Here is a 17,276-nt window from a genome sequence, read left to right on the forward strand (position 1 = left end):
CGCAATTGTTGTGTTAGATTTGTACCTTTTGTGAAAATGTTTCTTTGCAATTTGGACTTCAGGCTTCATACATTATATAGTTTATGCCTACATTTTGTCATCTACTACTAGAATATAAAAAACGTTTCTGTTTTAACAATGTGTTTACACAGATTACTGTAGAAACTGAACAGACATGAAATGCGTGTGTTCCAAACAACGATCTATTATTTCCACTCTAAAACAACACTTCACTCCCAGATACTCAATCAAGGCATGAGCTGAGAGAAGTTCGTGCACGTTCTAAGTTGGTGGGGGGATGGAATAGCCGGCTGCTCCAAGCTTCTCTTTATCAGCACATTTAGAGGACAAAGGACGCTGGCGGAGAGGTGTGAAGGGATTTAAGAAGCAATTTAAGGTGGGACGGAATTACAAGTTTTTTTGTAGGCTCTGGTAATTCTAGTGTCAAGTTCACCGTTGGAAACTTAAAGGCGAATCTTGCACAAACATTAGAAGATCATGGAATAAACAGGCAGGTAGTGAGGTGCAGAGTAGGAGTTTAGAGGCCTCCACATCTCATCTTGCTATTATTCTGAACATCTAGAAGAATAAAATGGACAAGCTTGTTGGGCTGAATGGCCTGCTGTTAATAACAATTTTTGTAATGTTCCAATGTGTAGCAAATTGTTTTTTTACCAAATACCTAACTTGTAAATACAAAAATAAGTGTGCATTGAGGGAATCCATCCATCCATTTTCCAACCCGCTGAATCCAAACAGAGGGGTCTGCTGGAGCCAATCCCAGCCAACACAGGGCACAAGGCAGGAGCCAATCCCAGGCAGGGTGCCAACCCACCGCAGAACACACACAAACACTAAGCCCAATTTAGAATCGCCAATCCAATTAACCTGCATGTCTTCTGCATTTAAAACAAAGTTGATTAAAAGGTGCAAATATATTATAAACATAAAGATCTCTGAAGGCTCGAGATGCTGAGTATCATTCCAAGACTGAAACTCTGAATAGCTGACTCAAATGTAAAGTTTTCCTGTAATGACGCAGCAGACAGATGTGTTCATCCTTCAAGCTTTTCTTCTTTGGTTCCGTATTTTGAATGAGTGAAGAACAGCACAATTTCTAGTGAACTGGTGATAGTTGTTCACGAGTGCACCGCAGAGCAGAGCTCACAGAGAGAGGACATCTTACAGAATTGTCTTTCAAGATCCACCAGGCAGGTGCGTATTCATCACTGGTGTCTTCCATTGCCTCACATTAGGAATATTCACTACCCACCAGTACAGCGGAAAGTCAGGAAGCACCAGGCCACCTTCTGTTTTTGGGTTTTTTAATATGCTGCATCTTTTTGTCTTTCATATAAAGTACATGAGCTGGTAATGGTATCAAGCTTTTTAAAAAAGGATTTATTAATAACGTCTTTTCCATCTATTTAGGTCTCTGCAAAAAGGGAGGTGAAGGAAAGTGAGAAGAGCTTCCTTGCCCTGATTCACTGCATTGAGGAAACTTGTATGAAAGTGACGGAGAAGATCAACAAACGAAAGAAACAAGAAATGAAGAAGGCTGAAGATTTAATGTTGTGCCTGGAGAAGGAGATCAAGGAGCTGAAGAGCAAAGAGGCTGCGCTGAAGGAGCTTTTACAAATGGATGACAACATTCACTTCCTCCAGGTGAGAGCCACGCTTCATAGGGGGCTTGGATCAGCGCAGGGATGTGTGGAGACCTGAGGACGTTTAGACTGAAGTTGCTTTTAGAACATGAGCCAGCTCTTGAATTGGCAGGCCGTTCAGCACAACAAGTCTTGTCAGTAATGTAACCAGAATATCACGTCAAAATATAAAAGTCTCCACGCTGATGTTTGATGTTCTGTACTATGGGGTGAGCTGATTATGTGTCTTCAGTTTTGCATTTGAAGAAATGTTCTTATATTTTTTTAATAAAACCTGCCCAGAGTCAATGTGAAAGAACAGAAATGTTCAAAGATATGGTGGGTAAGTAGAAATAAAGCAAGTTGTGCATTTAACAGGTTTTGTCGAAGAAGTCATGTGGCGTGTAAAAGAGAACCTCTCTCTGTTTGTACCTGATGGTCAGAAAAGGGACAGATTAGAGAACAATCAGTGAACTTCATAAACTGCTCACCCTGCAGAGATGTGATAAACAGTCATGAAGAAATTAAGAAGGTCCTGTGATGTCACGGATTAGAAACTCTGCCTGTTGTGAGTCAGTCGTATGGCGGGGCAGCAGAAGACAAACAGAAACACTCGTGTCAGCAGATAAGCTAAGAGCCAGCAGTGCCAGCCTGTAATACTTTGGATAACACTTCAGATCACAATGAAGTACGTTCACATCCCTTTCCACTTGTTCAAAAGGATAAGTCCAGCACTGATTTTCAAAAAGTCTTATATTTATTTAATGAACTCTGCCTGGAGTCAATATGAAAGAACAGAAATGTGCACAGATATGGTGGCTAGATACAAATAGGACAAGTTGTGTATTCAGCAGGTGTTGTCCTCCATTTCCATTTCAAGCTCGATCTGTTGATTGTGGAGTGCCTCCAAAAGCCAAGGACAGGAGAGTCAAAGTGGTGAGAGAAATAGCCAGTCAGAGACAGGAGATGACTAGGGGGCCAGAGTGACGAGGCCATGGTGGGCAATTCAGCCTGGACATCGGGATCCACCCTGCGTTTTACAAGGGATGGCCAGGGATCTTTGATGACCACAGAGAGTCCCTTTCCCTTTATTCCTGCAAATGTGTGACACTGAATGTTTGCAGGCATTCATCCCAAATATAATATCAGACAAAGAGCCCTTAAATGAACAAATTAACAGATCTTCTGTTTTAGCTTGTAATGTCATTGACCTAACAAATGTATCCAATGCCACCTGACAGAGCGTGAAGAAGTAAAGGAGTAAACTGAAATTTCATTATTTTCAGCCCCCAGACTGAGCCACACAACACACGTTCAGGTCGTCTCTGGATACTGTAGATGAAGACGGCCGTTTCCCTGTCTAAGTCCTTCTAGAACGCATCTTTTTATTTCTCTCTTCCCTAAATCGCCATCTTGTCTTCTCCCCTGACACAGACTTTCTCACCTTTCTGCGTCCTCCCTAAAGAAGGAGACTCTCTCAGTTTCACCATCACTGCAGATTTCTCTTCTGAGGACCTGAGGAGGAAGCTGCCACCTTTGAAGGAGCATCTGGAGAAATTCAGCCAGTGGGAGGTTGTGAGCTTCACTCCGCCAGGTATTGTGTCTGCTCGTCGTGACGAGATCCATGATGGGTTATATTACCATGAAATCGGTGGAATTCTAGAAGTGAAACCAAAGAAAAGGTCTCTCCTTTACTGTACATACACTATTCTCACTCCTTCCTTATTTTGTAACAAAGCCCCAAACTGAAAAGTTGCGGACCCCTGAAAATTCCATAAAAAACCCTCACGTTGTGCAAGAACAAGATGAAGATGTGAAATAAAAACACTAAGCCCAGTAATACAACACCACTCATGACAACAGTTTAAAACTTAACAGCAAAACTGAATTAAGCACACTGCGTCCTCTTTTATTACAGCCGCCAGTGGGCACTGATAATTCACTCATTAAAAAAAATCTATCAAGAATATCTGTTAACAAAGTGCTAGAGTTAAAGGTCGATAGCTTGTCATCAAAATGGTGCATTGCAGGTGTCTGTACGCCTCTTCTTTGTTTGTCTATCTGCCTACAACATTGTCCAAACTTACGTGTCTCGGTTGAGAGACCTCCTGCCACATTTGCCATCGTATAACTTCAAGTGGGTCAGTTGGATGAGCAGATTCCTATGCAGTAACACAGAGGAGTGTTTCAGCTCTCAAACACTCATAATCATTCTATTCGATGTCATATGGAGGATGAGATAAGGCAATTTAAATATGGACGCTGTGAGGTCTGCCTTTACTTGTCGTCTATTGAATTATCCAATCAGATCTGTACATTCTCTGGGTTTTTTCCATTTCAAATGATATGAGGCTTGTCTTTGTACCACCAGCAGATCATGAGATATTCACAGAAAACTAGAAGCAGGGAGAAATTCTGCTAGTGTGGATCAGCATTTGGAGAAGAAAGACATCTAGAGAAAAGAAAAAGCCTATAAATGTGCAAAGATTCTGCATTATAATAGAAGATAGTCCAAGTAATGGATCTGATGGAGATTCGCTCGACTCCTGTGTTTTGCAGGGCATGTGGGTTTTATTATATTGTAATGAGCACCGAGATGGAAAGACTGAGACCCACACAGAATGGGAATTAAGCTCAGTAACAGGCACATTTATTCCACAACAAATGATTTCACAATTGTCTTCTAGCAGAATCACCCTTCACTGTAAAAGTCGTATAAGACGCCCCATAAAATGTCTGCCTCTTCACTAGACAGGCTGTTCCACTCTCGCAGTGCTCTCGATCGTCATCCAGCGTCTCATGTGGTGTCCTGTTTTCTGTCTTTTTGTTATCATCTGTGAGGCTGTATTTCTAATGGCCTGCACTTCTCCACCAGCCATCTCAAGCCTTCTCGGATTTGTAAGGTGTAACGAGAAAGTTCCAGGGGTTTCTGGAATGCAGAGCTCAGCACAGCTGTGAATATCCAGCTGTCAATCATCTGTCCAGCCCCGCCCATCTGTACAGTGACAATGCCGGCTGCTACAACATAGTCAGGCGTTAACGCTCAGCATTTAGTTCCAGTGTCATTCTACTGTTTTTCATTAAGGATTCGTTTGAAATTATTCACATGATCGCCGCTGACCGGGAGAAAAACAGACTTTGTGAAGAGGAGTTTTAGAAGAACAAATTGGGAAGAATTTAGTGATTTTTGTGACTCAATAATTGAATACGCAAACTAAAGATGTGGATATTGTTACTAATTGCAAATGTAAAGTTATTTTAGATTTAGCAGGACAAAGTATTTCTAACAAGAAAACGGTCAAAGGCAAAGGAATTGGTCTTCGGTGGAATGAAGAACGTAGCAAAGCTCCAAAAGACAGAAACAGAGCATGTAGGAAACTCTGGAAATCGGTGTTATGTCTATAGATAATAGAATGTAATAGTTAAAAAGCTATTGCTAAAATAATTAAAATTTAAACCTAATTACAGAAAAATATACTGTAGTGTAATAAATAATAAAACAACAATAGGACAACAGTTAAATTAACAAATGGCCAATAAAGGCTGCTCCTTTGCTGGAATGGGAATGGCCGACATCTCTAACAGATAAAGACAAGGCAGATTATCTTGAGAGTTTACTACTAATGAGAATCTAGAAAAAGAAATTAGGCATTTAATAATAAAATCATTTACTAAACATAAAGAGGAAATTAAAAACTTTAAAGATGTCAGTCATTTTAAAATGAAAAATTGATTAAATGTTTTAAAGTAACTAAAAATCCATCCCCAGGCAAGGAAAGAATCTACAAAGAATTTGAAAACATTTCAATGATAACGTTTTAGAACCATACATTGATTTACTCAACACAGTTTGTGAGTCTGGTAAATGACCTAAGCCATGCAAACATGCAATGATAGTCCACTTTGGAGAGCAGAGGAAAGATTCATCTGAGGTTTACTTTGTCGTCAACTGGTAGTAAGGACAGGAACTCTGAAGAAGTGTTGGGGTGCCATCCTGTTTACTCAAAAAGATATTTAACAAAAACAGCAGTCACACAGAAATGTATCTAGCTGTTGGCTAACACAAGAACACTTGTATCTAGCAGTCAGAGTTGTGAATCGGAGCTCCGTCTGGCAGGTTTCTCATCTCCAAAATGAGACGCCTCCTCCTGTTTTTGTATCTCCTAGACTGGAAGGGGCGGAGTGAATTGCTCTCATGGGGCATCTTCTCAGAGCTGACAAAGTGGTTAGAGACCACTCTAACCACTGGTGTCCTGAGGTGGTACTGTTTACCTTTGATGAGCCCTGAGGTGACCCTTTGACGTTCATGCATGACAACTTCTATGAGCCAACTATCATTTGTAAGGTGATGAAAAGAACGCAGGTGTCGAGGTTAGAAACTGTCACTGATCAGTCTGTTCAGTGGAACTGATGGCCATAACTGTGGTCTTAGTTTGAGAAGATGAGTTCAGACCTTATAAAGTGTCCATTTGTTCTGATTTAATAGCAGCTTTACTATTGATCGAAAATTAGGAAAGTAAGTGAAGATTTGACACAATTATGAAAATTCTGCATATGCTTTCGGCTTTATACAATCATTTATTACAGTAGGGTAGTTTTGAGTTGACATAAAAGTATCAAAGACATCAACACAGAGAGACTTTTATTTATTAATAAATTGAGAACTTTCAATGGCAATGGCTAAGGGTACTGTTTTTAAGACAGTGGTGAGACCAGCAATGATTTACGGAGCTGAGACTTGGGCAGTAAAGGGAGCAAAGCAGGAGAAGAAGTTGGATGTAGCAGAAACAAGAATGTTGAGATGAATTTGTGGAGTCAAAAAAGGGTCAAAATAAGAAATAAGACAATTAGAGTTACAACAAATGTGGGAGAAATGAGGAAGGAAAGGAGGTTGAAGTGGTATGGACACTTGATGAGGAGAGACAAGGAATACGTGGGCAAAGAGAGGTGGACCTGACTCTCAATCGCCGTTCCAATTCATTCCAAGGCTTTTCAATAAGATTGAGGTCAGTGCTCTGTGCAGGCCACCCAAGTTCCCTCCATGTCTTTATGGATTTGGCTTTGTGCACAGGTGCAGGGTCTTCTCCATACTATTGTCATAAGGCATGGTCCATCACTCCATGTTTCTGTTCTGTCCAGGTGTCCAACACTTGTGATTGTTCATAGTGATCTTAGGCTCGGCCATGGAAATCCATTTCATGAAGCTCCTGAGCACACTTCTTGTGCTGATGTTTCTTCCACAGGTAGTTTCTTGTCAGTGATGTCACAGAGGACAGGTCATTTCAATGCATGATGTTCTTCGGCTCTCCATTTCCTCGTTCTGTGCTGTTGTTGATCCTCAATGTTTCCACTGCACAGTAATGGCGCTTACAGTTGACCAGAGCAGATCTAGCAGAGCAGATTTTAAAATTTTACATGCTGATTTGTATCAAAGGTGGCATCCTCTGACAGTGCCACGTTTAAAGTCACTGAGCTCCTCAGTTTGTCATTTGAGACTGCATGACTGTGTGCTGATTTAATGGACCTGTGAACAATGAAACACCTCAACTCAGACCTTTGGTGGGCCGGCCACACACTTCTGTCCATATGTAATGTAGTGTAGTGTAGTGTGTGTTTTCTTTAGTGAATGTAATGCACTTTTGTAAGTCAGTTACTTCTCTGCCATGTGAGCCAAACACCTCATAGTGGCAATGAGGTTTGAAAAAGCCTTCTTTGTTTTTATGGCTTCTCTGTCTGTTTTATATTTAGGACGGCGAGCTTCTGTTTTCAGCCTGCAGCCTCCTACACCTGTGAGTTTTTACTCTTTTTTTTTTCTACATTAAATTCATAATCAGAATGGGAATGTTTAATATTGTAGTCTGTGCTGTAATGTGAAACAGGATGAAGAACTGGGGACTTTCACGTATCTGTCTGTCTGTGTACTGTATTTATAAAGACCCATTACAAACACAGGACAGGTTTGCTGGCCTGACTGATTTCCAGACATCTGATGATAGATTTGTATGCTTTGTAGATTTGTACTCCATTCTATTTCTGCATTGTTGTTACCCCATCATGTTTTGTGCTTTAGCTGCTTATCATTTTGTGTTTTATGGTAACTTTTAACACTGCATTTGTAATACTTCTTTAAGAATTTAACTAACTTTACACAAAGTCATCTTCACAGTTTCCATTCTTCTCTGTTTTTTTATTTTCAGGTCGTGAAGCTCCAATTGTTGCTCCACAGGCTCCTAAATCTCAAAGCAGAGAGAAGGTTTTACAATGTAAGTCTGTGCTTTGAATGTATGGATCATCAGAATAAAAATCATTTCTTCTTTTTGAATATGCCAGGCATGACTTATGATATGAAAGTGTAACCAGCAGAAAGTACAGCCTGAGTGTTGTGTGACTGATGAGCTGAAAATGATGAATACATGACGAATGTTTCAGAGAAAGCAGATCTTCACGCATTGTTGATGACCCATCGGCTTTTCTGCTTCAGCTTCATGTCATTTTGTGTTTCATTTTAACTACACTTATTTTAATTAACTTTACACAATGCTGTCTTCACAGTTTCACTTCTTCTCTTTTCTTTTAATTTTCAGGTCGTGAAGCTCCAATTCTCCCCTTACAGCCTCCTGAACCTCAGAGGAGAGACGAGTTTTTACAATGTGAGTTTGTGCTTTGACTGAGTGGATCATCAGAATAGAAATCATCTCTCACTTAATATCTCATGGCAGGCTTAAGATATGAAACTGTAACAAGCAGAAGGTGCCATGTGAGTGTGGTGTCACTGGTGAGCTGAACGTGATGGGGTCCTGTGACTGATGCATTATGGGATAGAGAGGATCAGGCAGTAAATCACCAAAGCAGTCTGTAGGACTCAACTCTCTTGTGTCAAATTAACTCATGGGAACTAAAAAAAAAGAAAAGACAAATCAAATGTAATCCTGCCGACTACACCAAGTCCATCGGTCACACAAGTCCTTCCATTCTTCTTTGTCATTTCTCTTTTACTTATTTGTACTTCCTGCTGTTTTCTCCTTCTCTTTTCTAATCTCTCCTTTGCAGTGCTTTTCTCTTTGAGTCATTCCTTTATAATGATGATACTAATAATTTATTTATACAACACATTTCATGAAACGAATGTGCTTCTCACCAAAATATTACAATATCCACTACCATTAACATATACAATTGTGAAAAAGTAAGTAAGCCACATGAAATGTTGTTTTTTCTTCTTTAATATATGTGAACATCTCAGGATGTGATCTTCATTTAAACAGTATTTTCACATAAAGATGATGTCTTTAACACTAGAATTACCAGAGCCTACAAAAAAAACTCGTAGATCCGTCCCACCTTAAATCACTTCGCACCTCTCCATCAGCGTATTTTGTCCTGTAAATGTGTAAATAAACACAAGAAACCTACTATGACATCCCCCCACCACCACACAGTTTTCTCAGCTCAAGTCTGTTTACCTGTTTGTCAGTTGCTTAGAGTTGTATAGAGTGAGAAATCAAGCAAAATGACACCTTTTATAAATACTATATCGTTATTTGGAACATTTGCATTTCATGTGTGTTCCATGTCTACAACAATCTATGTAAACACATCGTTAAAATAGAAACATTTTTCATGTTTTGGTAATAATTGACGAAATGTTGACATGAAACGTATAATGTGTGAAGGCTGAAGTCCAAACATCAAAGAAACACTTTCACGAAAGGTGCAAATATAACAGAACAAGTGCACTTCTATTCAAGAATATAACTGCAGAAAAAGAACCTGCATTAGGGTGCGACATCGACACACATTTCCTACAACCACTTCGGTGGCACAACGGTATCAACTGTTGACTGGTAATCAAGACTTCACCTGGTCGACCCCGGATGAGTCCGTTTTGAGAAGTGAGCTGCTCTTATTCTTATTATCTTAGAATAAAAACATACTTTTGATTTCAGTCTGTAACAGCCGCTGTAAATGTATTATACTTGTAAAGGTTAGCTTTGTTATTTTTTTATATTCAGTTTTATTCTCTCAGTCACATTCACGATCCCACCACCCTCTCCCCATCTGACACTGCTGTTTTCACATTAAGATGCGCTATAACAGAGGTGAGCCCAGATGATGACGACGGTTATACATCGGAGAAAGAATGCACGTTGCACTTTTGCCATTGCAGTTCTTTGTATATGTACACGGAAGCTCTGCAGTCTACTTGTGACTTTACGCTTTAGAAAAAGAGAGCGAGAAAGCTTCTGTTAAAGATCTTCTAAACAGTGGAATGGTTGATTTCCAATTATTTGGAGTATTTTAGGATTCCATTCCTTGACTCACAGGCATCTCTAGCCCTCAAAGAGCTCTCTTAATCTTGGTATTGTGATAACACACACTTCAAAAACAAAGAACAAACTGAAAGTAAATATCTGTACCTCAAATAAGACACAGTCAGAAGAGATCCTCTCTCGTGATGTTCTTATCATCTGCACCTAATTTGAGGTAAATGAGAGCTTAATGGTGAGTCACAACAGCACTGTGTTCTCAGACAACAAACCAACGTGTGCAAAGAAACAACATGAAACATGGAGGGGGCTGGAAGGATTACAAAAGATTAGCTCAAGGGATCCCATAATAAGTGAATGAGGACTTTGATACTTTCATATAGGCCATTTGTATTTGGTTTTATTCTTAAAATTGTCAAGCAAAGTGTCTGCTCCATGGAGTAAAGAATGGTGGATACTGAGTACTTTTGTCAGTTTCAACTTATTTCACAACAAATTGTGATTTCTGTTTTAATAGTGAAAGATTATCGATAATTACAGCTGTATCTGTAATACCCACAGTAGATAGATGTGAAAGGAAATATATAATATATAGATATTAAAGTCACTATGTAATAGATAAAAGAAAGTATATGATAGATAAATATAACAGGCAGTACAGTATATAGTACTTAGATGACAAAGGCAGTTTAACATCTATCTATCTATCTATCTATCTATCTATCTATCTATCTATCTATCTATCTATCTATCTATCTATCTATCTATCTATCTATCTAACAGAGAAAAAATGACAAAGGCCCCATAATATAGACAGTTGTGAAATATACTTAGATAGATAGATATCCATCTATCCATTCCACTATATTCTAACTACAGGGTCACGGGGTCTGCCAGAACCAATCCCAGGGCACAAGGCAGGAAACAAACCCCAGGCAGGGTGCCAGCCCACCACAGGGCACACACTAGGGACAATTTAGGATCACCAATGCACCTGAGCTGCATGTCTTTAGACTGGAGGAAGGAGCACCTGGAGGAAACTCATGTAGACACATGGAGAACATGCAAACTCCACAGGGAGGACCCGGGAAGCAAACCCAGGTCCCCTTACTGCGATGCAGCAGCGCTACCACTGCACCACCATGCCGACTCCTATATGATAGATTGATAGATAGGCACTGTATGATAGATAGATACTGCAGTGGGCTGGCGCCTGCGGGGTTTGTTTCCTGCCTTGCGCCCTGTGTTAGCTGGGATTGGCTCCAGCAGACCCCATGATCCTGTAGTTAGGATATAGCGGATTGGATAATGGATGATAGATAGATAGATAGATAGATAGATAGATAGATAGATAGATAGATAGATAGATAGATAGATAGATAGATCATCTGTGTTAAAACTAGAAATGCTGATTTGAAACTTTTCTTGAAATGATAGATTTGATGATGAAGTGTGACTAGATGAAGTGTGACTATGGGGTGATTTTAAGTAATCAGTTACACATTCATAATAACGATTGTCCTTTAATAAAGTCAGCGGTCAGTATGGTCAGTCCATTAGAACTTTGACCTTGATGGTGACCTCATGGTGTTTATTCCAGATGACTGAAACTCCTTCCAAATGTCCTACTTGCCAGCCTTTCACTTTGTTTTGTAATTTCATTTTAAATTCCCAGAGATTCTGTCCAATCAGATGAGATCTTTAATATCGACAGCACACATTTGTCACGCAGCTCCTGATTGGTTCTTGTTAATTGGCTGTGTTGTGCTCCACCCCCAGTCCCATTACAGATATCCTCACTCATTTTCTTTTCTCTCATTTCAGACTTCTGTTCACTCACCCTGGACATCAATACGGCAAACAGAGACCTCCGCCTGTATGAAGGGAATAAGAAGGTGACACGTGAGCGGACAGAGACTAGATACTTTAAATATCCTGACAGATTTGACTGGTGGGCCCAAGCTTTGTGCAGAGAGGCTCTGACTGGAACTCGGTGCTACTGGGAGATTCAGTGGAGTGGAGAAAACGTGGAGATAGGAGTCTCATATAAAGGAATGAGCAGGAAAGGAGATGGCGTGTATCGTTTTGGATTCAACGACAAGTCCTGGAGTTTGTTATGGTCTGACTCCCAGTACTCTGTTTATCATAATAGCCAGCAGACTGTAATCAGCGCCACCTACAGCCCCAGAATAGGTGTGTATCTGGACTGGCCTGCTGGCTCTCTGTCATTTTATAGCGTCTCACACACAATGACCCTCCTGCACAAGTTCAACACGTCCTTCACTGAGCCGCTCTATCCAGGGTTTGGACTTGGTTGGAACACCAGTGTAAAAATCTGCATCTGACTCCATGTGACCACTGACCAGTACCCTCCACTTGTAGTTTGGGGTCAAAAAGAATTTCATCAGCGCCTCTGTGACTGAATTTAGGGATGAGAGTGCAGGGCGCGTGCAGCTGTCAGGGTCTCCATTCTTACAGGGCTGTGGTTCCCTAAATCTGTCCGGAGGACTCACTGTGGCTGCAGGTTGTTATTCCAGTCAAATTCACAAATAGTGATAATAATTGATCTCATTTATTTAAACAGTCTTTTTTTCCCTTCTCTTATTCTGCTTTTAGAAAAGCAAAGCCGTATGACATGTATAAGACATTTAGAAATATTTCTACTTTTGCTTTTAATGCTTCCCTCTCTTTTGTTGTTGTCCTATTGTTTTGTTATTTTTTGTGCAGTTTGCTCCCTTCATTGTATCCTAATAATGAAAATTAAAACAAACAGAACTGAGAGCCAGCTAAACAACACTGAATGATCAAAGGCAGACTCACTAATTAGTAGATAATAAATTAATCAATCAGAACACCTGGAAAAGCAGAATGAAAATGAGGCTCAAAGTTATACAGTATATATATACATATATATATGGAGGAGAAGGTCTGTGATACGGTTTGCATATTTGCAGCTGGAGATCCACAAAGGGAGAAAATGAATCACGTATCATAAAGTAGTTTTTATTGCTGAGCTTTCAACCCCTGCCAGGGGTCTTCATCAGAGGATAATGCTTAGACTTACAACAATCAAAGGCAATATATAGCAATAAATTACGTGGAGGGGGTGGGATTACTAAGTCAGTGTGGTCGGGTTGGGTTATCGGGTGTAAAGTCTTGTTTATTATGAATATGTTCTTCTTAAGTTTGCATATGCTGGATCTATGTCCAAGTGTCTGTTGATGTCGTTCTCAGTGATCGTGAACAATCTGCGCACGGTCCTCTTTAATGCCAAAAACAAGAAATCGACAGCAGAAACATGAAACGCAGTGTACAGCATTCCATGCAGTTCGTGCTCAGCGGTATACATTTGACAAACTTCAAAAAGAATCACAACATGTATACAGGAACACCACAACACCGTCAGAAGAAAGGACTCGCGATCACTGATCTATACGCACACTAAATCAACAGCACATACATTTAACTGGGACAATGTACAAGTAAAATTTAAATCCAGTACTAAAAGTGCCAGAGAGCTGGCTGAATCTTGGTTATCAAATGAGAACGCCATCAACAGACACTTGGACATAAACCCAGCATATACAAACTTAAGAAGAACATGTTCATAATAAACAGGACTTTACACCCAATACCCCCCCCCCTCCGACCACACTGACTTAGATACCCCCTCACCCCCTCCACGTAATTTATTGCTATATATTGCCTTTGATTCTTGTAAGTCTAAGCATTATCCTCTGATGAAGACCCCTGGTAGGGGTTGAAAGCTCTGGAATAAAAACTACTTTATGATACGTGATTCATTTCCTCCCTTTGTGGATCTCCAGCTGCATATATGTATATATGCACCCACCACAAGACAAACCACCTGGATTGGCACCCGAGTGCAGTGACACCTCAGCCCCACACTGCAGCAGTGGGAGGTTTTTTTACGATGGCTGGAGTGCCAATCCTGCCTCCAACCCCCAAGTCCCCCCCACCACCCCCAAGCCCCGTAGACTGTGCATTAATATAGAAGCAAACATTTCAACATAACTAAGAAAATGCTTCTATCAGTTTAAAATAACCTAAATAACTAACATATGGGTTTACAGGTGGTCACCATAAAGTTCTCAGGTATTTAATTTATTTCCCTTTTGTTTAGGTTGTGAGATTTACATCTTCAAATACAAAACAAATATTAAATAATAGCACACTACAAAATAACAGAACAAGAAAGTTCAACTAAAACAAGTCTATTGTTGTGTCATCTCACATAAATGACTGAAGATGGAGTTTGTGGCTCACAGGTGATCTTCAGTTAGGTGTCAGTGAACAGCAATGGCAGACTTTCAGCTCCTCAGCTCTTCTCATTTTATTTTGTGTTCCTCACGCTTGCCTGATCTTCACTAGCCTGTAACAATCATCAAAATATTTGTAGAATTATGTAAGTCTGTGGAACTATTGGTGGCCATGTAGTAATAAGGAATTATGGGTATTGGGGAGCTAATATGAAGTAGATTGTAATACAATGTGTAATGTGTACTCAGCAAAGACCTCAGTCAAGAGAACTTGTTAAAGTTTATTACTTTAAACCTGTCTCCATTTTTCTTCTTTTATGGGCATAATATTTTGCATTCAGATATAACGATATTCATCTTGCAATAAGTTTAATTGTTTCAAAACGCCACCAGATTTTGACTTTTCTTGTGATGACGTAACTATGTACGGTCTATTTCTAGCACTATTTTCTGCAAGTTGTTGCCATCAAAAACATTTAATGGCTATCCACTAGATGGCAGCACTATAGTAGGTAACTGAAATGCGTCAGCAACGCTAACCAGCAAGATGGCTGTGTCTGTTAATGGATGTATACTGAGATGTGAGTTCTCTTGCATGTCACGCTTTGACAGGCTCAATGACTTACAAGTTAACATCCAGAACATGTAAACATCCAAAAGTCAGTCAATGTGTGACTAAAATTAGATTGGAAAATAGAAAACGGATCAATCAGTCCCATGTATGACTTGTTGATTCTGGTCAGTACATTGGAGCCATTTGCTTAGCACTTAGTCCTCACAGCTCCTTCCTCCTTTGGTCAAATCCCAGCCTTTACATGTCTTATCGGCATCCATGTTGGTTTTCTGCTGGTATACCAGTTTTCATCTCAGCTCCCAAATATGTGCAGGCTGAGTTAATGGACAACTCTGAATTGCGTGAGTGGACCTGTGATGGACTGGCGTCCCCTCCAGTTTGGGCTCCTTCTTTGCACCACAAAACGGAAAGTAATAAGTGGATAAGAAAATGAATGAATGGATGGGCTTGCTAAGATCAAACAGCAGGCAAAACAGCACCCTAATTATAAAGGATGATAACAAAATGGATAAATAAGAAAATGTAAATAATACTGTATGTTGCAAATTGTTAAAGATTACAAGAGAGTTCAAACCAGAAGAGTGTTTCTGTGCTTTGCATTAAAAATTTAGTTAAATGATATAAATGTAAATAGTTGTGCCATTTAGTCATAAATGTGTCACTTGCCTATTTTTTAGCTTTAATATTTTTGTGCTGGGTTGGGCACACAGCACTGTTGTTAGGGATGCCTCCCAAGATGCACTGTGTGCCTTTTCAAGCCTGTGTGCTATAACACCATAACAGCACTCAATGTGGTGTACGACATTACGGATTAAATCCTCGGACATACACAGTCTTGTACTCGGAGTGCTTAAAGCTTTCTGCTTAGTGACTCATGACATCTCATTCCTCTGCCTGGTTTACGGTTTTAGGATCTCGTTTCTGGAGAATTCATTTCTTTTGGTTAATATCTTCTGATAATTTTTGGTCCTGGTTTTGTTCTTTGGTTTGTGACAACCACGTTTCAGAATTTTACACTTTGACTCTTGTCACAGCATCATGAAAACACGTGCACGTCTTCTGGTCTGTTTAACTTGACCATTGCAGTTGATCACTAGCTCCATTAACAGAGGAAAACTGAGAAAGAGCAACTGGAACTAAACAAGCAGGTCATTGGAAGTACCACGACAGTCTAGTCGAGTCACGTTGGACACTCGCAACTTGCATAACAACTTTCAACATCCAAACATGAATGAATTTAGGTTTAGGTTTAGGTTTAGTTTATTTATATAGCACATTTACAACAGCCACACGACTGACCAAAGTGCTGTACATTTAGAAACAACAACATTAAATAGAAATATGCGATTTAGCCAAAAGAAGCACAGCAGAAACACATAAAAATAATTTGTATAAATATATCTATACATATACATATATATACACTTACACACATCTAGGTAGGCAAAATAAGGCCTAGTAAGCCAGAGAGAACAGATGTGTTTTTAAAATAGATTTAAAAATAGTCAGACTAGGAGCCATTCGGATTTCAATAGGCAGATCATTCCAAAGACGAGGCCCAATTACGAAAGCACGGTCACCTCTAGGCTTTAGTCTGGAGTGTGGAATTAAAAGAAGGTTCTGATCACAGGATCTCAAACTTCTCAAGGGGGTATATTGGTGAAGCAATTCAGATAAATAGATGGGTGCTTGTTGGTGTAGTGTTTTAAAAACAAATAATAAGATTTTAAAATGTATTCTAAATTGAACAGGCAACCAATGAAGGGACTTCAGAAGCGGAGTCACATGATCCATTTTTTCTTTTTTAAAAGAAATTTAGCAGCTGCGTTCTGGACCAATTGAAGACGGGCAATTTGGGATTTGGAGATGCCATAATAAAGAGAGTTGCAATAGTCGAGGCGAGATGTAATAAAAGCATGTATGGCCATCTCCAGGGTCTTGTCAGTGAGATAAGGTTTAATTTTTGCAAGCGTGCGAGAGCTGATAAAAGCTAGATTCGATCACGACAGAGACTTGTGTGTCAAGTTTTAATGAGTCATCTAACAGGACACCCAGATTCCGAACCTGTGAAGACCTGAAAGCTGATTAAGGTCCCAGGTCAAATTCCGGGGCCTTCATATGTTCAGAAGGGCCAAAGACTATCACCTCAGTCTTCTCTTCATTTAAGGATAAGACGTTTTGGGATAGCCAAGATTTAACTTCATCTAAACAAGACAACAAGGCATTCATAGCCAGTGGATCATTTTCTTAAAAGGTAAATAAATTTGTGTGTCATCAGCATAAAGGTGAAATGATACCCCATGTTTTCTAAAAATAGAGCCTAGAGGTAGCATATACAGAGAAAATAAAGTGGGAGACAACACAGAGCCTTGAGGAAGACCACAGGAGAGAGAGGACGTTGAGGAGGAGAAGTCTCCTAGCCTAACCACGTATTTTCTATCAGATAAAAATGACTGAAACCATTTTAAAACTGTGCCAGAAAGACCCACCCAGGACTCTAGTCTATTCAGTA

At 39.8% G+C, this 17,276-nt stretch overlaps 1 pseudogene; it reads left to right on the forward strand.

Moving 5' to 3' along the window:
- Positions 1 to 17,276, forward strand: part of LOC120521707 — a 56,145-nt pseudogene that overhangs the window by 15,519 nt on the left and 23,350 nt on the right.

The sequence above is a fragment of the Polypterus senegalus genome, chromosome 2, assembly GCF_016835505.1.
Source record: "Polypterus senegalus isolate Bchr_013 chromosome 2, ASM1683550v1, whole genome shotgun sequence".
NCBI classification, from domain to species: domain Eukaryota; kingdom Metazoa; phylum Chordata; class Cladistia; order Polypteriformes; family Polypteridae; genus Polypterus; species Polypterus senegalus.